Source organism: Parasteatoda tepidariorum, chromosome 6, assembly GCF_982258835.1.
Source record: "Parasteatoda tepidariorum strain Cologne lab strain chromosome 6, Ptep-v5.0, whole genome shotgun sequence".
NCBI lineage: Eukaryota > Metazoa > Arthropoda > Arachnida > Araneae > Theridiidae > Parasteatoda > Parasteatoda tepidariorum.
The window spans coordinates 22,597,602-22,620,499 of record NC_141760.1 but is presented as its reverse complement, the minus strand read 5'-3'; the positions used below and the strand labels follow the sequence as shown (position 1 = coordinate 22,620,499).

The 22,898-nt window shown below is 27.3% G+C and overlaps 1 protein-coding gene across 2 annotated transcripts in view; it reads left to right on the top strand.

Annotated features, from left to right (window-relative positions):
• The first annotated feature begins 2,889 nt into the window (after window positions 1–2,889).
• esn (espinas) overlaps window positions 2,890–22,898 on the top strand; it is a 213,112-nt gene continuing 193,103 nt past the window's right edge. Inside the window, exon 1 of one of the 2 annotated variants that reach the window (XM_043042432.3) lies at window positions 2,890–3,258. The gene's annotated coding sequence lies outside the window, so the exon portion shown is untranslated. The remainder of the gene's footprint in view (window positions 3,259–22,898) is intronic. The other variant, XM_087165534.1, reaches the window with a different exon arrangement.

Here is a 22,898-nt window from a genome sequence, read left to right as displayed (position 1 = left end):
AAACAGCCTTAAATAAATTCAGGAATTACGACTTCGAAATAGAAATAAAATAAATAATAGTAACCAAAATAAATACTTAATGGATGGGTGATTGTGTAAAGCTAAGGGTGGTGGCGCTAGTGGTAAAATTGCTCTTTCAAGACTGCTTCCGATATATTTTTACGCCGCAGATTGAAAAAACGCGCCATCATATTACTGCATCATATCTTTTGCAGTATTTCACATGTACCTAGTTCTTTCTTTCAGCCTTTAAACCTCAGCATTATCATATTAATATTATAATCATTAGAATATTTTCTAATTAGGCTATCTTAAGAAGATATTTTTAAAGATATTTTTGGCGACATTTTATTCAAATGTAGCCAAATAAGGGATAAAATACAAAACATGGCAAACCTTAAGAATTATTCACAATGAGATATTAACTTTCCAAAATTTTTTTTGGCCTTACGACCTCTGAGAATCAATACATTTCTGAAAGCTCTTATGAATGGTACAATTATGTTTAGATTTGAACCCAAATTACAATAACAAAACTGCATAGAATATTAGGCTTGTTCACACATCGCCTCGTAGTCATAACATAAGCGGAGGGATACACCGGAAATTTTCTAAATTTCTTGCGGTTTAAGGACGCTTGTTATTGTTTACATTAGACCACCTATCCATAGAATCATAAGTCGTATGCAAAGGGTGTAAGTTAGCAATTTAAATATAAATACATCGGATGTATACATTTAGTATAACAAATTCAGGTAAATAATCATTTCTTCGATATAAGGATAAGAGCTAGAAGAATCGGAACTTTAAGACTTATGTTAAATTTTAATTTTATGTTAAATTTTAATTTTATGTTAAATTTTAATTTTATGTTAAATTTTAATTTTATGTTAAATTTTAATATATGTTAAATTTTAATTGTATCCGATAGGAAACGATTATAGCTTGTAGTCTAGCATAAAATGACAGTTAAAATCTCAGTAATGTTTTAAGTCGGAATTTTAATTGACGATAAATTCTTCTTGGCAGCGAATTTCTGCAAGTAGCGATTTGAAGCTTTCATTGTCACATAGAATTGAGTTCTAGTGAAAAATTGAGCATTCTAGCTAGTTGGAAAAGGTTTGGAATTTTGTTTGATGATAATAAAAGGATTAATTATGCTTGTAGTGATAAAATGATGTCGTCTACTGTTCAGCACAGAGTTTCAATTGAAAGTTTAATGTTCTTTTTCTCTTTTTTTTTTATTATCTTACATTGGTAGGAATTTTATTGAACGGAAAAAGTTTTTAGACAATATAACAATATATCGATAAACTTTACTTCTAGCAGCAAGAAAACGATTAAAACTATCATTAATGTAAGAATCTCCAGGGAAGGATTTGAGTGCTCTAGCTAAACAGAAACTGGCGAAATTTGGACTGTAAGATACCATATATATGTAATAACAGGGTTACAACCCTGTTATCAGTGTTGTATTTAGCTTGAAATAATGCAGTCGTAAGCCATCAGACGTTCTAAACAGGTTTATTAAATGTAGGCTGGTATTGATAACAGTTCACATCCACACTCCCTACGGGAGGGACAATTACGGAACAGCTTATCAGGATCACATCATGATGAAAAGGACACGCAAAACTAGCGTTCTTAAAACTAGCGTTAAATCTATGTATTCCACCAGTTTCTTAATAATCAAGGACTTAATTTAAGACTTAAAACTTTTAATAACAAGCAAAAAAGGCAATAATAAGGAAAAATATTATTAAGAAGGGATGATAATTAAAAAATGAAGGTGAATGCCGATAAATAAGGAATAAATGGATAATTAATCTGTAAATATTGTTAACTTTTGTTGATTTTTATGCTAATTACACTAAAAAATTGTGAATTTTTATTTATTTATTGTTATTATTTTTTTTTATGCAATGGGAATGCACGAAACGGTAAGACGACATTTACCTTTTCCCTAAACTTAGAGATTACAATAATTAAATTTAATGTTGCTATTTCAAATATAATATTACTAATATTCTGCAAAAGAATATGCATACCAAAAAATGTCTCTTTTTGCGAATAATAATTTATAAAATAACTGTTTTTAATACCAATAACAAAGTAAGGTGATGAAAAAAAAAAGTTTTAATACTGGTCAAAGGAAAATTAAGTGATGAAACTTTGATTTAAACAGGTTCAATATATTTATTTTAATATAACCTATTAAAATAATTAATTTTGAAATTAGGTATAACTAAGCCAACTTAAATATTTAAATTATTTAATGGTAAAAATTCCAACGTTATTGCATAAACTATGGCAAAGCTTTCTAGTATCTTAACTTTTATTAGCATTTTATGTCAGCTCAAACCTTATTTTTTTCTATTTAAATTTTAAATAACTGAAAAACGTTTGAATGTAATAAAACCATATCTTTATAAAAAGAAATATCTATATCTCAATGCATAATTTTTTTCAATTAAATATAAAATCTTAGATAAATAATAGATATTTATTAGATAAGATAGATAAGATTATAAAATTTATTAGATAAGAATCTTAGATAAATAATAGATTAGATAAATAATAGATATTAATAAAATAATAGATATTTATTAATTTACAGTAATTATAAATTATTCTCTTAGACTTTATATTACTTAGTGTTAGACAAATAAAATAAAATTTTAAAATGAATATTAAAGGGATTATTTTCTTTTTAAATTACTTTGAAAAACTATTATTATGTTTAATGGTGAATTTTTATCCTCCATTTATACCCATAGGCAAGGCGGGAAAAAATAAACCAAGAAATAAGAGTGAAAAAAAAAAAAGCACCTGCTTCCTTTGGCCACAACGACCGGTGAATAATCTCGCCAAGTTGGCACGCATAATATCAGTCGTCATCCAATCGTTTGAGGAAATGCTTGGTATTATGACTGACGTTAAAACCTGCGCTGTCGATCTGGTGTGTTTGAAATCGTGATTTGATGAGATCGGTAAACAAGTGGGAAAAGTACACAAAAGGTGTCACAGGCATCTGTCAAAGTGTATGATATTAGGATATACCATGTGCTTTTGTTGATGTTCTTTGATGGTTATAGTGTGCTGTGAAATATTACAATAAATATTGAGTTGTGTGATTATTTCGGAATCTAATACATCGATTGTTTTGTGACTAAATAATTCTTTCTCTGCTGTTTCGTCTCTTACGGATATTTCAGTGCTCTACGTGAAATGCGTTTGCTGGAGTTTTGAAGAGAACAGGTTTGTTTATTTTAAAATTGTTTTCATGTATTACCTTCTAATTAGAAAAAACTTAGAAAGTATATTTTTAAAATAGCTACATTATTTTTTTAACCTCGTTGTTACAATTGAATTGGCCTTTTTTTTAAATATACTTTGCTAATATTGCTACACTGGCTTACTCTTCGTAGTATACTTTATGAATTATGTAGATATATATAAATCAATCACTTATTTGTTATTTTAAAAATGAAATAAACTATCTTAAAAAATTATACCATTATTTTTTTTTTTTTATTAATTATCTATATTATTATAACAATGCACAATGAGAGCAATTTTAAGTTTCTCTTAGATAATTGTGAGATTCTTTCATTTAATAGCATAGCATCATGTAAATTACTTTTTAGATAATTCATTTAAATTACTATCTAAATAATTTGATGTCTAAATAATTGTGGATATGTATAACTGATAATGATATCATTAGATAATAAGACTTCTAATTAATGTAAAGATTTTAGGATATTTTATTTCTTTTTAAAACTTAAAAAAAAAGGAACGTGTTTATTTTTTTGATAAATAAACAAGATAAAACAAACCAACTAGATTTTATACAAAGTTGGTTACAGTCTATTTAATCTTAAAATTGCAGTTTTATAATAACCAAGTGTAGTAACAAAACTTGTAAAAAAAATTTTTTTTTTTTAAAAATTATGTTGTCTTGTTTATTTTGTGTAACAGCAAAGTTAAAAAAATGAAGCGTAAAGGAACATCACTCATTTTATCTTGCTAAATTTTTCACTATTATTTTTGTAGTCCTAATTACTTAGTTAAAAATATTTACTTAAGAAAATACTGAGCATTTGTTGACTATTTAAAAATTAGTCTTCCTTCACTTGTAGGCTGAAATTATACAGTAAATATTTTTGAAAATAATGAATGCAAAAACATTACATTTGAAATTAAAATAATAGAATTAAATCGCAAAAGAGTTTTGTAATTGTAATAAACAATTTAAAATATTGATTCAACTTTTTGGTGATTCTTCTACATCATGTCTGAACTGATGTAAACTAAATTAAAACTTGAAAATAATGTATTTGGATTTATAGTTAAGATATTAGTTTCTTTTTAATGTTTTAACGAAAGAAACTATTAAAATTAAATGTTGCTAAATTTTGAGAACTTGATGTTTATAAATAGCTTAGTTTGCTCTGTTATGTTTTATCTAGATAAATTTCTCTTAATAATAAATTAACTAAAAATAAATTATTTGTATGTAATTAATTTATTCATTATATTTACATCAGAAGTGGATATATGAATTTCATTACTTACTTTAATCCGCTAAGACAATCAGGTAAAAAGATTTCTTATTATTCATTTTCTCATAATATAAATTCCTCTTATCCTTACTAAATTTTTTCTTATCCGTACAATTTCTATTATCCTTACTAAAAAAGTTTTCTAATTGTAGTGAATAATTATTAATGTTAAGATGCATACTATGGACTTATTTTTAGTTCTACTAGCACTTAAAATCATCATGGTTTAATTATCTCCATATTTTATGTAGTATATGTTTCAGTTATTTAAATCTAGAGATGCTTAATATCATTTAAATTAAGTTTATTTGGTACTTTATTTAATTCGCAGTATAGCTGCACAATGGGCTATTGGCAACGGTCTGGGTAACATCACTGAGGATGATCCGAAGACATGCCATCGCAATTTTGATTATCTGCAGAGGGAATGGCACCCCTGCTTTGGTAGCTCAGTGACTTGCGTGCGAAATCGAGCACATTACGGTATAACAGTTTGACGAGGACCAATACCGTGCACCCTCGGTCCCTACGCAGGCTGATCAAAGTGGTCACCCACCCGCTTACTGACCCCAGCCAGTGATGCTTGACTTTGCTGTTCTACTGCGGGACTTGTTAACCTAGAATTATTAGTTAGTAATATATGAAATGCATTTGCTCAATATTTAGAAGCTCTTTTTTTCTCATATAAGCTATGTAATTAAACTTTAAAATTATAGTTTGACAAACTTTCATAACTTTTGGTGAATAGTAAGGTTTATTTTCTATTAAAAATTTATATTATTTATTTTTTATTTATATATTCCAGGACTGACAAAGCTTAGGACACTATGATAAAATCCATGTTTTTTACCATCAATTTTTAAATTTTTCTGTTGACCACTCTAAACTCTTATATCCATACCGAAATTTTTGAAAAAGTCTAATTTTGTTTAAGCCATGATATAAGCTGAAGTTTGTGATTTACTATAATACAATATTAATAACTTATTTATTAAACTATTAACTAAAGATTTATATCTTGAAATTTATGTTTATTGAATAGGGAAAGAAACAAGTGATTATATAAAATAATTTGTTTCCCATATTTTGTTTTAAACTGTTTAAAGCCTATAGTTTAATTTTATGTGAACAATGCTAAACAGTTATGAAATTAGTAAAAGACCAAAATAGCTATAAATTTTTTTTTTTTTACTGTTATACTGTTATTATTAAATGGGGATCTTTTCTTTGAAAATTTTAAAGAAATAGCTGGTTTTGTTTCAATTTTTTAAAACTATATTGAATTTTAAATACGAATTTTTATATCAGTTTTTAAAATATTCTAATTATGTACTATTAATTGTAATCATCTGTGTAAAACTTATAATTTAAAAAAATAATTTACATCTTAAACTCTTAATCTTTAAATTTACATTGAAGTAATAATGATAAAAAAAATTGCTTAAAAACAAAATAGTTTATTTCAATCTTTTTGTCTTAAATTGTTATAAAACATATAGATTAGTTTCAAGTGAGCAATGTTAAATAGTTCAGAAATTTGTTAAAAGTCCCTGATAGGCAAAAAAATAAAAAATATCTAAGCTTACTAATTAAACTGTTATTATTAATAGGAAATCTTGTATATGAAATATATTTAAAAAAAAAAAAACAACTACTTTTGTTTTAATTACTTAAAACTATTCTGAATTTTAAGTAAAATTCTATAGTAGTTTGATGTTTATCTGATTTAAGTGTAATGACATATTATATAAATTAATAATATTATTTAAGAAAAATGAATTGTGTTATTTCTCTTGATATTTAATATTAAATTTTACTCTGAATTATTTTTATTTCCTTAAATAAATGTTTCATAGGAATTATTAGTAAGAAACAGTCAGATTTTTATTTTCATTAATCAGATCTTTATTTTATGCCTGGTGGTCGTATTTGGAGTTAATATAAGTATTTTAAACAATCTCATAAAAGTTTTGGACTATAAATCACACATGTCCTGTCTAATATCAGTTTAGGACGTCTAAAACCCGATTTATTTGTTTATTTTATGTGCGTAATCGATTAGCAGTGACTGAAAATTCTTTAAAAAATATTATGTAATCGTAGCAACGATTTGCAGATAAATAAAGCGAGTAATGAATTATCTGTCATATATTTTATAGTTTACTTTAAATAATTCTTTATGCTATATATTTATATATATATTTATAGTATAAGTTACCATTAGGAGTTCTTAATTTTGAGTTCTTAATTAGGAGTTCTTAATTATATATTTATAGATATATTTATAGTATAAGTTACCATTAGGAGTTCTTAATTATATATTTATAGATATATTTGTAGTATAAGTTACCATTAGGAGTTCTTAATTTTAACAGCACAGATAGCGCTCCGTTTAGAAAAGATGAGTCATTCTTGTTACTCATTCTTCTCCCTCGGAGTTCCCTAAAGTGAAGATTGTAACCAGGGATTGTAACCAAGGGAAACCACTTCTGTCTTGTTACTCTGATCTGGAGAAATGAGATTGATTAAACAAAACAGTAATTAAAGTTAACCTCCTCTAAGGCTTTTTCTATTCACGCCTGTTGATATATTTTTAAATTCAATTTTGTTACTTAAGCATAGTGCTAATATTTATATGATAAATTTTATGAAAATAAGGCAAATAAGCATGCTACTTAAATGAACCAATGGAGTTTTTATTTTCATTCTTTTGTACCAGACTTAGTTTGTAATACTGTTTGATCAACTTATATAGAGCATTGTCATTCGTTCGGTAAAGTATAGTGCAGCATAGCCGTTTATGGCTTTTACGAGCTGAACATTTATATGTTTAATTAAAGGACCACCAATGATGATCAAATTACCAATATTTTTAAAAATGAAGAAATAAATAATAAATTAATAGATAAATGTTACACTTACAATGCTTGAAGTTTAAATTGACATATATTCATTCCTTAAAAATACTGATGTTTTTGGAAAATATATTGAAAAAAGGTCATTAATAAATTAATTCAGATACTAAATTATGATGGAATTTTTTAAATTTAAGATACTATATTGCTAGTCAGTTGTATAGGTCATTTTTAGTTTCTTCCATTTCATCCAGTTTTTTTTCTATTTTCTTTCTTTCTTTTCAGTTTCTTTCAATGTTTTCTTCTTTTTATTATTACTATTATTGTTAAACTGTTTACAATGACCCTAAATTCACTGGTCATTGAACTTACTTTGAAAACTATTTGTCCCCCCGCTTTAATTTTACCACGGTTTTTTAAACTTGCAAATCATGCATCTGAAAAATATATTTATTACAAATAATCTATTAGAAAACTCCTTTTGCAAAACAAAAAAAGCTACAAATTGCATACAATCGCAAGCCTCTTTTCTGCTTCAGTTAATAATATTTCAGAGACTTGTCTTAAATTGCGAAGAAATCTTTATGGTTTTTCGGCCGAAAACAATTTCTGAAAGCACGAAACATTCGCGCAATTTTATGATGCTCTGAGCATTAGCATAATGCTCATAGCTCCATTTAAAAAAAAAAAATAATAATAATTAAATAAAAAGAAACTTCTTCGAGGTTATAAGTATTTTTACTTCAACAAACAATATTATTAATTAATAAATTTATTTTTTAAACGTGCTAAAAATATCCTTACACTTTGCAGTATTTTAATCAGTTTAATATTTTCGCCTTAATTTTAGTGATTGCGAAATTGAGTTTTAAATGTTATTTATTGATGTTTATGCTGTAGAAAAATATGAATTTTTGAAGTAATTCTTAAAGTATTCCTTGTTTGAATTTTTTTTTTTTTTTTTACAGCGGAAGATAATGCGATTTTATTGTTATTATGAATAATGAATTATTATTGTTTTTGCCTTTATTTGATTTTTTTTCCATATTTATTGTAATAATTCAGAAACAATAAGAATCCAAATCCGTCGAAAAAGATGCATGATTAATTAGAGAGAGAACATTTTTGCTTCTGATTTCTTAACTTAAAATATCGTCTGCAAAATAATGCTGGAAAAAAAATAAAAATAAAAAAAACTTCCTGAAAATTTTTTGATCTAATAATCGGAATTTTACATATTAAGATTCAATCTTGACGGTTCGAGGGCTTAACTTTAAATATGCTAATAATTGAACGCTGATGATAAATTACGAAATTAAGACACGAAAACATACTTAACATGCCATACATTTTATTTGAACGGATTTGTCTGCTTGACTTTCAAAATATGGAGGGGGCGGGGGTAGATGTCATTTTTGTTGATTATTCAGCAATTTATTATTTTATTTAATTATAGTTGAAAATTTTTTTGAATTACTAAATATACAAATTATTACATCATTTTAAAGCGTGTCATTTTCTATGACAAAAATCAAATTTAAACGAAATCAGTCTGATAGTTCTAGAGAGAATTTTGAAATTACAATCTTTACATTTCATTATCTAACAAAATAGCCATAAAAAAATTTGTTCCCCCTCCGTTAAGGATTCGAGCTGGAGAGCTTTGGCCTTTTGCTTGTTTTCTTATCCTTTTGTGTGTAACTCGACTTTTGACACAGATGTTATGATGCGTAAGTAAAACGGCTTACGTTTGAAGCAGTATTTGTCTGATAACTTTTCGATTTATCTTGGATTCTAGAGGAGTTTTGGGTGGTATTTGGCAGTTCAGAATTCAAGATGTTTTCTTAATATTATAATCTTCTGACTCCCTGAACAATCTTTTTTTAATTCTAAAATTCGATTATAGAGTTACTTTTGTGGTAAAATACGATAATAATTTTACAGGTGGTTCAAGAAACTATTGATCTTTGGTGTGAAAAATACTGTAGAAATAAATATTTCGAGGGTACTTAACCACATTCTCCCTAGGAATCAAAGAGGGCAGAGTGCTTCCTCACTGAAAAGGACACTTAGAAGAGAACACTTACCACCGTTAAAATTTATCAAAATATGTAATATTATGTAATAACTGGATTTGATCCTCAATTTTAAATGACTCTCTTCAGGGATGTGTTTGGAAGAAATTTGGATCCGTTAACGGACCCTTCACAAAATATCTTTTCATAAAAACGGACCCTTCACAAAATATTTTAACTTAAAAACGGACCCTTCCCAAAATGATTTTTCTTTTAATCGGACCCTTCACAAATTTGTCTTCATTATTGTTTTGTTAATTGAATAAGAGTAAACCCTTCCCAGGGCAGAAAACAAGAAAGATAGATGTAAACGAATTAAGTTTTGTCTTCGGCAGACGATTCTTCCATTATTGGTCCGAAATGAATATTCTGCATTCAGCAGTATAGACTAAATACCCAATATTTGTATGTTGCATCTCTAATTTAGAAGCAGCAATTGCTGTTTATTTTTGAAAATTTAATTTTTTTTAATTATAATTTTACAGATTAGATTTTATTATTAAGAAAATCTTTGAATGCTAAAAATTGAAATAATTTTCTATTATTTATGAGCAGTCTTCTGCGAATGAATTAAAATTATCTGTAGAACAAACGCAACAATAAAAACTCAATTGTTATTTGGTAGTATTTACGGACAATAATTGTTCATGTAATTGGATTTCATGATTGGTAGTTTGACAGACATTTCAATTTTGCCCATAGTTGAAAAATCATCAATTCCTTTGAGGTTTTTTACACTTTAATGAACCATCATTGCTTTTCTACTTTCGTTTTGTACCATCTATTGTTAATTTGTCAAGTTTTTCTTGCATGAATCGAAGCTTATTCCTTTATTGTTACTTACTTTATCTGATTTCTATTTCAGTAAGACGTGTAATTGTTGGTTTTCAAACACTGTATGTGAAATCGCATTGGGTCAGTTCCCCGACACGAAGTTTTGGAGCTCGCTCTAAACTGTTCTGACGATGCCGTTCGTAAACAAACTGAAAAGTTGAATCGGTTTTCATCTTAAGAAAAGTGTGAAGATATTCTTTCCTTCTCTTTTTGCTATAAATAAACTATTTTGTGTAAAGTTCAAATGTCATATGATAACAAACTTTTCATTTAAAATCAAAATATTTTCCAATGTTGCATCGACAATATTCTTTGTTACTTTTTCATCAAAATAAAAATTCATATTAAATATACATTTTGAAATTCAGAATTTGATTGGTGCATTTAAAATAGAACGATCAAACTGCATTTGGTAGGAACGTTCTCTCAGTCGTGAATTCTATTCAATTATTCTTTAAGTGTTTAACTTTTTGATTGTAGTTTAATTTTACGGATGAAGTATTTAAAATATTGAAAATAGTATTATTATTAAATCGAAAATAAGGACGTCATGTAAAAATTATGATTTAAATGAATCGAAAAACCGACAGTTAAACGATTAACAACCGGTAACATGAAAGCATGAACTTCTCAAACCTGAAGAAATTTTGAGAGGGCTCTAAAAACCCCCATGTCGCAGAACAGATTCATTGTTTATGTCATTGCTTATTTTTTTATCAGTAGATTTTAGATAAATATGCAACAGTGTGTTCCTTATACTTAATTCATTAGAAAAAAAAGCATTTAGGTATATGATCTATTTTTTGCACGATATGCTTTTATGAACTTGTATGATAGAACTAATTTAACGTGTTAAAAAATTTTGTGCATTTCCTGCTGACCAAACATAGTTATAGACAAAATACAGAATTTCTATAAATGGAACCCCTCCTCCTAACATAGCATGATCCTGACAAACTGTGTTTATTGCCGAAAGATTTAGGCTTACAAATATGAAGTGTTAAAAATATAGGAACACTTCTGATATTTTTTTGAAACCATGATGAAATCTTATGGCAACCTTAATTTAAATATTATGTTTTGCGGCATATATATATATTTAGATTTTTCTACTTTCTCTTATGGTTTCAGTCTCCAAAAAGTTCTTAATACTACACTTGTTAACATTTTAAAAATTGTTCCTTAAATAGTGGCGATCTAAAATTTTAGTCAGAATAGTACCTTTAGGATTGAAATTTAATGCACTGGGTTAAGTAAGTGTAATTAAGCTGTAATTAGTAACAACCTCTATCTTTGCTAACGAGCACGGCCTTTCCTCATATAATGGGAGAGATTTTTATCTACCTATGGCTTTTTATTTCTATTGTTTTATGGAATTATTATGGATATTGTTTGCAGTTTCTTAAAATGGTTTATCTTTATCAACCCAACACAGTTTTATTGGTTTTATTGAACGAATTTCTCTATGGTAAAAATAAAATGTTTGAATTCGGTTTGGAATTTTATTCTAATATTCAAATATGCTTAAATTAATTTAAAGCTGCCAGAAAACCCAATTTTAACATTCCTTTCCTGCAACATTACTTCTGAAACCGGAAAAAAAAACAATCTGCCATTTCATTTTTTCCAGATGGAGAAAAGTATAGTGATTCAATAGAAAACTACTTTTAAAAGTAAAATTTTTAGGCAAAGTAAAACTAATGAAATATTTTGACAAATATTTATATTTGTTTTTATTGCTTTATGTTGAAAAAATAACTTTTATAGAACTAATTAATTAAATTTTTGTCTTTAACCTATTAATACTTTATTGATAATCAATCACTAAGAGGAATAAAAATTATAAAACGAAACCTGCTATTTAACAAGTTTTACTTTACATTGATTTAGTCTTAAATAAGTAAAATCTTTCATAGTCTTAAAAGCTTGTTCTTTTTATCAAATGTGACTTATTTCTGCTATAATTTTATCGGATATGTATATATAGTGACTTTTATTAAAAAATATAATTCTTATTTTTTCTATTATCAGCTCTGTTTTTAGAGGATCAGCGAAGTTAAGTTACAAAATGAATGATTTTTGCAGTTCAGCAAAAAGTGTTATGTTGTGCTTTGAGTATTAAGCTGATTTTAACTTGTTATGGCTATGTTAACTACTCCGTAAGTTCTGTTTCTGAAAACTATTTTTAAATGCACTGCACTGAAACCAGAGAGGTTTAAGTTATGAAGCTAAACTAAGCAAAATATTTTCGAAAGTTGAAATGAGTACAGTCGAAATCATAATAAAATATCAGACGTTATTATTATTTTCAGGACTTATATTTTCGCGAGTTTTGCAATTACGTATGGTGAATGGTTGAAAGCATGGCTAATAAAATAAAACATCTTTGCATATTTAAAATAAGTGTAACACATTCTGTTAAAATCAGATTCAGAATTTCTGGCATAAAAAAAAGTAGAGTTGTGTAGATAAAAATGATTTTGAAGCTTATGCTTGTATGAATATTTTTAAGTAGTTATTTATAAACGTATTTTGCATTACTATTTTCGTTATTGCATATTTAAAATTAGTGTAGCGCAATCTGTGGAAATCAGATTCAGAATTTTTGGCATAAAAAAAAAGTAGACTTAAAAATGATTTTGAAGCTTATGCTTGTATGAATATTTTTAAGTAGTTATTTATAAACGTATTTTGCTAGACTATTTCCGTTATTTGTAACTAGAAATTATTGCCTTTTTTTAATTAAATCAATTCTTTTTTGTTTCTTGTATTCAAAAGCAATTTCTCGCATTAAACTTTAACCCACCATTTTTCCTTGCCTGAAACTAGTATGATCTCTGCCTATCTTAAATCATTCACTTACGCAGTCTTCTCCGACGTGTTTTCTCTTTTTTCCCGTTACGCCACAGATTAGAAAGCACGCATTCTAAGATGTCAATAACTTTCAATTCCTCTCTAATCCTCATCAGCCATTAAGCTCATCATCTCACATAACTCCACGAACTGTGATAACTCCCCATTCTTCCTCATTTTCGAACCGAAGAGCACTTTTAGATTCAACTTTAAAACACACAACTATCATTAACAGAAACAAAAGGTTGTCCCAGCGTGACTTATGGTCCCGATTTAACCTTTTCAACCTCATTTTTTTTTATCTTGCGTGCACCCCCCTCGTCAAAAATCGTGTGCTTGTGCTAACCAAAATCCACTTTTCCCTTTTGTCTTTTTTAAATACCTTTTAAATAAGACTTTAGGCTATTTTGCTGTCAGCTACGGACATTGTCTTGGACAGATTTTTCGTGGAAGACACTGAGACATTAAGCCTGTTTTCACGATTTCATTTAGAAGTTGGAGACTGTCATTTTTTTTCTTCTTCTTTTTCAGTGAAGGAGGAACTCATATAACAAGGTGTGACAAGGATTAAATGAACCATTTTTTTTTAAGTCTCCTGTCTTTTTTTTTTATATATATATAACGGCGAAAGTTTTTACGCTGTGACCTTAATGGTGATATAGAATTTCTACTATGATTTAACAGTTACTTAAATCTACTGTTGGAAGCTTTTTGTTTGGCGTAAATGTTTTTCGAAGCTTTTTCGCCGAGGAAAATGATATATATATATGATATATATAAATATAAAATAGTGGCAGTTGTGCGAGCAGGACAAACAGGCACGGGTTTTTAAAAAGAGCAAATAAGTTATTTAATCATCATTATGAGAGAATGAATATCGAAGTGCCACAAAATCATTGTGCTCCTCAATAAAAGTTAGGGAAAATCTTGCAAAGTAAATCCGTAAAATGCTTCATTTTAGGGAATAAGGGAAATCTTAGTAATTGTAATTGGTCTATTAAATAGGTCGCGGGTTTCCCACAAAGTAGCGAAGGGGAAAATGTCAAACTGCTAATTAATGCATACTTGAGCTAAAAATAGATTAAAAGACAGGATGTGAATTTTAAAGTGTGAGAAAAAGCATTTCGATTTGAATAATAAATTAAGAAAATGATTTACAGAAAAGGAATAACATAAAACTATCAGTTGAAGCTTTTTATGTCTATAGTTATATATATAATACGCTCAGACAATCTAGCGAAGACTCTATTTAATAAAAAATTAGATAATTTGATCTCAACGGAAAATGTGGGTTTTCTTCATTATTGACATTTTGCACTGTTTTTATAATTAGTATAGAGGGCGTTGGCTTGAAGTGAACCTAACTTAACAGTCATATTAACTGTTAATATGTCTCAAGTCATATTAACAGTTATAAAAACTGAAGATTATTCATTGAAAAAGTTAACTCTTGTAACTATAGTTCCTTTGAACAATAGTCTAAATTTAAGAAGCAAGTATAATACTATGAGAGCAACCATTTTACCACGTTTATATAAACTTGCCTTCGTGTATGTCTGTCCGGGTGGAATTTTGTAATCGATTTTAAACTAACTTCCCGACTAGCTACAAACTTCAAATTTGGCAAATAGTTCAGAATTGGATGACAATACATGAAAATGAAGAGACAAAAGACATACAAAGAAAAATAAAATTAAAATTTAAAAAAAAAATTATTTTCGAGATTGTCTTTTGTTGTCGATTCCATTATTTCAAATTAGTATTACATGTCAGGTGAAAAGATTTTTATTGGCTGAAAAGTCACGTGGTAGAATCCAGTTTTTCCTCTTTCATTTCCAGATTGTTTTGGTTGTCATCAGCATAAAACTAATGAAAGTCGCAAAGGTATTGTTTTTCTATAAAGATTTTTGTATCCCTAATTTAAAATAAAAGTTCTATTACTTTAGTAGAGGTCTTGTAGTAGTCTTGACTACTCTTGACTAAGAAAAATAATCTAAATAAAAATATATATTTTTAAAAACCACGTTTTTTGTATTGAAGAATAATAATTAAAAAGTAAAAATTTTTAAAAAATATATAATAAAAATTAAAAAAATTATAATTTAAAAAAAAAATTCAAAATAAAAAATAATATTTTTAAAAACCACGTTTTTGTAGTGGAAAATAATAATTAAAAAAAAATTGAAAAACGAAAAACGTGGGGCGCATGAAATACATAACAGTACATATACACATTTTCTTACTCATACACATGCACAGCCACATACATATGCATATACACAAACATATTCCACATTCAGATACAATTACAGATATACATACACATATTCTCAAGAGCACACATGCACCCACTAATATTACATTACTGTTATGTAGTTCATGCGCCCCACGTTTTTCGTTTCTCAATTTTTTTTTAATTATTATTCTCCACTACAAAAACGTGGTTTTTAAAAATATTATTTTTTATTTTGAATTTTTTTTTAAAATGTAATTAAGAGTTTGTTTCGGTAAAATGTAATTTCCATACATCATTTTATCTTTAACATACCATTTCAATAGTTTGTGCTTCTCATTTTTTTTTATTTATTAGTGAGAAAATGTGTTAATTAAACAGTGAAAACTTATTGTAAAACAAAATTTATCGTTTCTAATTCTTAAAAAATGGAAACATTATCTTATTTTTTTTTAAAAAAATGTTTTTTAATGTGATGTCAGTTTTTGTTTGTAAAAATGATGTCATTTAGTTATTATAAAACATATCAAGACGGTTGATTTTTTATTTACTTTTTCTGATTTAAGTCAGTCCGCAGTTAAAGAGTTAATTTAAAAAAATACATTAAGTTATATTTTTGTTGCGTAGTCTGAGTGATTGCCCAAAATTTACAACAAATTGATGTGTGACATTATTATCTCGTTCAGTTCATTCTACCTCAATCATTCCAATGATGACGCTACTAATATGCACAGAGCCTGACTTAGGCAGAGGCATACTGTGCAGTGCCAATACCTCCTAGAAAGGAATCAAGCCTCACGACGGGTTACTATAGGCGATGATGACGTAGTAGAGTTAGGCCCAGAGGGAAACCAGTCAGGGTAGCTATTTTTACGAAAAACTCCGAATCTGATCAAACGAGCCATTGGCGATATTCTCAAGTATTATAACCTGTGTCGGCATTCAGCCAATTGGCGAATATTTTTGATTTGAATTTGTAAACAACCGTGTGTGTTCTGGTGTCAACGTTCTTCGTAAAATTTATATTTATTCAACAAATGTTGTAAATGTCAGCATTAATTTAATTCTTAGTGTTATGGATAATTGCCAATGAGTGCTGTGTACCAAACTGCAGAGGATTTTACAAAGTTGATGGTACAAAAGTATTAAATTTTGGATTTCCCAATACGTAAGAAATGGCTTGCCGCCATGCCAAGAGATTTTGAAGTTGCAAAGAATTCCAAAGTGAGTAATATTTGTTCTTATTTTTAAAAATTTAATTATGCTTCTTTATTATATTTTTACTAAGAGTAAATTATTTTAAATTGTGGATAAATTATTTATAATAATTAAGTTGTTCTTATAAATCATATCGCAAACTATTGTAATATATAGTTATTTTTATAGAGTTTTATTTTATAAAAATATTAATAATTTTAGTATTTTATTAAATTTTTGCTCAAACTTTAAACATTTTTGTTTGACCATAATATATTGTAATTTATTTGATTATGAAATTTAAATCTATTAATTTTTCTACAAAAATCTATTAATTTTTCATACATGAATATAGTATGTACTATTTATTTTAAATGCACATTTAAATATTGTATTCATTTTGTTATAGGTATGTGAGATGCATTTCAAGGAAAATGACATTAGAAAAGAGATATTAAATGACATTAGAATTATTTTTAAATGCTACTGAAAGTTAAACATATATCAGTAAAATTTATGTTTACATTTTATTTATCATTTTTTGAATTTGCTATTTAATAAAATATTTATTATCTAAGGTTGCTTACTTTATTTTAGTTTATCAGTGTGACGGGTAAAAATTATACTTTTTTAAATGTTACTGAAAGTTTAACATATTTCAGTAAAATTTGTGTTTACATTTTATTTATCGTTTTTTGAATTTGCTATTTAATAAAATATTTGTTATCTAAGGTTGCTTACTTTATTTTAGTTTATCAGTGTGATGGTAAAAATTATACTTTTTTAAATGTTACTGAAAGTTTTAACATATTTCAGTAAAATTTGTGTTTACATTTTATTTATCGTTTTTTGAATTTGCTATTTAATAAAATATTTGTTATCTACGGTTGCTTACTTTATTTTAGTTTATCAGTGTGATGGTAAAAATTATACTTTTTTAAATGTTACTGAAAGTTTTAACATATTTCAGTAAAATTTGTGTTTACATTTTATTTATCGTTTTTTGAATTTGCTATTTAATAAAATATTTGTTATCTAAGGTTGCTTACTTTATTTTAGTTTATCAGTGTGATGGTAAAAATTATACTTTTTTAAATGTTACTGAAAGTTTTAACATATTTCAGTAAAATTTGTGTTTACATTTTATTTATCGTTTTTTGAATTTGCTATTTAATAAAATATTTGTTATCTAAGGTTGCTTACTTTAATTTTAGTTTATCACTTCTAACAATCACACTTCCACAGGAAAAAAATACAAATTATAATCATGCTTTTGATATGTTTTTTTTTACTATCTAAACCTTGTTTGAAGACTGCATTTGATTTTCTAAATTTTTTTAAGCTCATTTTATGTCATTGTTTATAAACAATTTCTATTTTATTTCGTATGCTCTAGTTCTAATAACATGCAAAACATAATCATTAAAATCCAAAATAATCATCTACTAAAAATGTAAGTATCATATTATAAAAATTAGACCCCTTTCTTAGTTTTATGTCAAAACTATAATAATAATAAATGTGTAAAATCCCTTTAAAAATATATTTCTTTGTTTTTAATCCATACATTTTATAACAAAAAGTTAGATAAAATTTTCCAATTTATAAAATAAAACTGATATTTAATGCTTAAAAATATTTTTTTTTTCATTCACACAACAGTTATTTTTGTTAGAATTGATTTATTGTTAATCATTTCTGAAAACAAATAAATATATTAAGCATTTTTACACAATTTAAGAACATTTAATCTAGACAAAAAAAATAATAATAATAATTTGTAGAAAGTAAAAAATTAGTAGAAGAGTAACGAAAAAGTGTCGAGAAACAGAAGGGAAAAAGAGAAGCTTCGTCAGAAGTGATCAGCAAATCTGGGCCTAACTGTATGAGTCATCGTTTTCCGTCCTTCGGCTTTCTTCAATCTAGGAGGTATTGGCAGTGCCCCCACATCAGAGGGGCCCCCAAGTCGAATAGAAAGTTTTTAAGTTACTTTCTTTAATGAACTTCTTTTTAAACGAAATATCAGTGCAGTGTAAAATCTGTCAGTTTTAGTTAGCTTCTTCATTAATCGATAGCATGAACACAATCTATATTTCGTAAATTCATAGCTTTTTAGGACGGAATTCAGCTGAATTTTCGCAATTACGCTGGACAAATTTGGCCAATCAAAAGCTTGTATTTTTACATATAGCAGAATGCGATATATTTACGAAAATATAGGCTTCTAATTGATCCATTGTAATTGCGAAAATTTTTGCTGAATTCCGCCCTAATGTCAGCAAGGATATGAATTTTTCGCAGATAGATGACAAAGTTAACAATCGGAAAACTGCATGCGGCATGATGGACACAGAATTGTCAGAAAATCGATAAAATGGACAGAGAGCTATTTTAGATTCTAATCGATTTTCTTGTTATTTATAATGATATGAAAAATCTAAATACCTCTATAAAGTTCGGTTCTTCATTACTGAGCCAGAGAGCGGGCCCCAAATAAGTTTTTGCCCGGGTCTCTATTAGGCTAAGTCGGGCCCTGAATATGCAAACGACGGCTTTGTTGCGCATTTGATCATTTTAGTACCCTAAGTGATCCCCCAGATTATTTTACAAAATGTTATCGTTTTCAATCCATTCGATCTTAAAACGAATTATCGAACCTTTGACGAACTATCTATTTAAATGCCTATTTTCCACTATAATTTTAGTGCACTCAAACCTCCAACACAGTAGCGTAGCTAGATCATTTCAGTACCCAGAGTAGTGATTGCCTTAACTTTGCGACTAGATTGTTTTTCAAACAGCAATTATAAGTATTTAGCAGCACCTTGCTAAAGTCGGCATTATTGCAACTGTTCAACACGAAGGAAATCGTTTAGAAAGATGAAATCTCTTAAATAATTGTAAATTATTAGAGAAGTTTTTAATGAACGTTTGGTATATATTTTTTACTGTTCTATTTTGTCCTTATGATCGTTTAAGCGAACCCCTTTGTTCTTAAAGAACATCTTTATTCACACCTCTAGAATTATTCTTGGCGAGTGAACTGGAAACAAATTGCTTTTCCGAGAATTTTACTTCGTGAGTTGTCGTTTACTTTTCCTTTGATAAAATCATAAACAATAAAGAAACTTCGCATCAAATCATTGAATGGAACAAATCGAAGAAGACACACAATCGCTTTCGGTAACACCGTATACGCCGCAGATGTTGCGGAAGTAAATCCAGAGGATTCGCCAGTGATTCCAAAAAGCGCTCGAGAAACGAGTTTTGTAACACATTGATTTTGTTCTGTTTTCAATGAAAAGGGTGCGAGCATAGGCGTTACCTGCGAAAAAGAGACTTGTGGAATTCGATATATTTCCATAACAAAAGGTCGCGTTTTCTTTAAAATCTACCAAATGAACCTGATGAGATTTGTATTGTGAGTTCTACCTGCAGGTCATTTTATAAATGGCGTCGTTTGTCACTTGAAAATTTCGCCTGAAGTCAACGGGTACATCTGCGATTCTCCGATTGGAAAATCTATATTTGTTTTTTTAGCGTGGCTTCAAATATTGATTTTAATTATTGTTACCTCAAAGTCTGTTGACAGCTTATTCCAACAGGGTAAACGCTTAATTTAAAGTGCGGCATATCTGTTGGCCAAAAAAGAATTTAAAAAAAAAAAGGATCTCACTTTATTTAAAAAAATAAGAAATATTTCGACCAAGCTATTTTTTTAAGACTGTTGTGCATTTTCACCGATTTTTTTTTTCTTTTAAGTTTTTGAGAATAAAGTGTTTAAGCTCTATATTATTGTCCTTTGCAATGCATTGTACACGTTAACTCTATTCGATATCGTGACACCTTCTGACATATGACGGTTAATATTGTTGGTAGTAAAATATTCCGAAATTGTCAGAAATTTTTCAACCTATTTCTGAAGTGCTGCGAAATGTATCTAAATATCCCAGGAAGTGGATTCCAAAATAATCAGAAACGTGCTAGAAAAACTATATGCACCGTAACTGCCCCAATATTCAGAAACATTTTTGGAACTTTTTTACAGTGTGTGTCCATCACTGGACCCTCACAACTCTGAAACAAATGTGCAGCTTCAAGTTGGCTAAATGTTTGTGAAAATATTATTTAAAATTTTGAGAGAAGAATGTTAGAAAGCCATTGTTTTGCCCCATTATAGTGGGATAAGATAAATTGGTTTAATTTCTTTTTGAAAAAATTAAGAATAAAAGTTGTGTAAATATCTGTCTTTTTGTCAGGCTTTGTTTATTTTTTAAAAATAAAAAATCATTGATAAAAATGTTTATTTATTTATTTTTTTAAAGACACAATCTATTTAAACATTTACAAAACATTATTTTATGGCATTTCTAAAATCGTTTATTTATTTTTATAATTTTAAATTTTTTAAAATTTGTCTTACAAGTTACAAATAGCAAAATTACATTAGTTCTTGGCGTTTAATAAACAAAGCGCTTTTGACATAATATTTTGATTTTCAGAATGCTAATGAAAAACAAAGTGAACGCTTAATGCAATTTTTTTTTTTTTACATATAAGTTATTTTTCTGTTTCAAGTAGTTACAGAATATGGGCATGATGGTAAAAAAAAAAATCCTACTGATTCTTAGTTTTTTATCACAATTTTCAAAATACACATTTTATTTAAATTATTTCAATTCAATTTTTGACTTTAAAGCATTTATAATTTTGAAGTATTCATAATTTTAAAAGGAAAATATCTAAATATCTTATGAAAAAGTCGTTTAAATTGGATAAGCTCAGCAGTTTGCCTTTTATTAATAGTAGTGTGATTCCCCCCCCCCCCCAATTAATATGGGTAAGTCAAGTTATTCTAAAAAGGAAGACCCGGTGTTACGGTATGGTATAAGGCAACACTTTTGTCGTTTCATAAGTTTTTTTTTATTATTGTTTTAAAAAAAATCGGTGAAATTAATTTTCTGTTTTGTTTATCCATGCTGTTTTTTAGTAGGACCTCTATTCTATACAATAAATGTGAATGTTTTCGCATTTGCATGCATTATGTACTATAATAAAACAATTTTAAAGTAAAAAATGTAAATTGAAATTTATTGTTGCGTTTAAATCTTATTGATAAAATTATATTATATTTACGAAATAAAATTATATTTAGGCTCAATAAAATTATATACTCAATAAAATTATATTATAATACTCAATAAAATTATATTTACGAAATTCAATTGTAAACTAAAGATCAAATAAAAATCAAATAAATCCGATTTAAGTAAAAAAAAAAATTATTTAAACAAAATATGTCGCTTTTTTATTTTATTAATCAAACGATTTTATTTAAACAAAAAAAAATTGTTTTTTTCTTTTTTGTTTGTTTAAAAAATCTCTTAATTGGAAATAATATATTGTTATGCATGTATACTCATATACGTTCTAAATGTATTCTCAAATATATTTTTATTTAATTTCTCAAAACCAAATAATTTAGCTCCAGGTTCCACGTATTCCTAACTAATTCTTCTTGTCTTCTTCTAATTCTAAATGTTTATCATTCTATAAAGCATTTGCTTATTTAAATTATCAGTTTAAAGAGAAAAAAAATGATATCCTAAACAAAAACAGTAATATAATCCCTCCTTTCCCGGAACTTCAATCAAGAAAAATATAAGACACATATAAGTTGCATAACTATTAATTTTCTTTTAACAGGATCTCTAATGCTCTTAACTATTTATTCAAATGATTGGTTAAAAAATACATTTATACAGAACATAGACATTTAATAAATATAATTTATAAAAAAAAAATGCTAAAACAAATTTTTGATTATTTTTTTTTGTATTCACTTAATAAGTGCTAGTAATTCTATTGAATTCGAATTGTAAGTTAACTCAGTCTTAGAGAAAGCCGTGAGGGGTTAGGACCTTTGCTAGTACCCCTGTTTGTTTTTCCCCCCTCCAAGATCGAATGTCGTTATTATTACAAAAGCGTAGTTTGAAATTTAATTATGAAACTTTTCGAGTTATTTCTGTCACGATCTTTCGTGTAAATCTCCTTCGTGTTTTCGTCTTTCTATAACTAATGATTAAGTAATGCACTGCGTTTATTTGTGAAAAAGCCTCTTCTGCACTAGTATTTTTCTTATTGTTAAGACGTTAAAAACGTCTTAAATTCCTTTTAAGAATTCTGTCATGCTACTATCTGTAAAAGGTTAATGTTCTTAAGGTTAATTGATTGTGGTAATCTACGTAATCATGTATGTTTAGAACTGTTTGAGAGTTAGTTATTA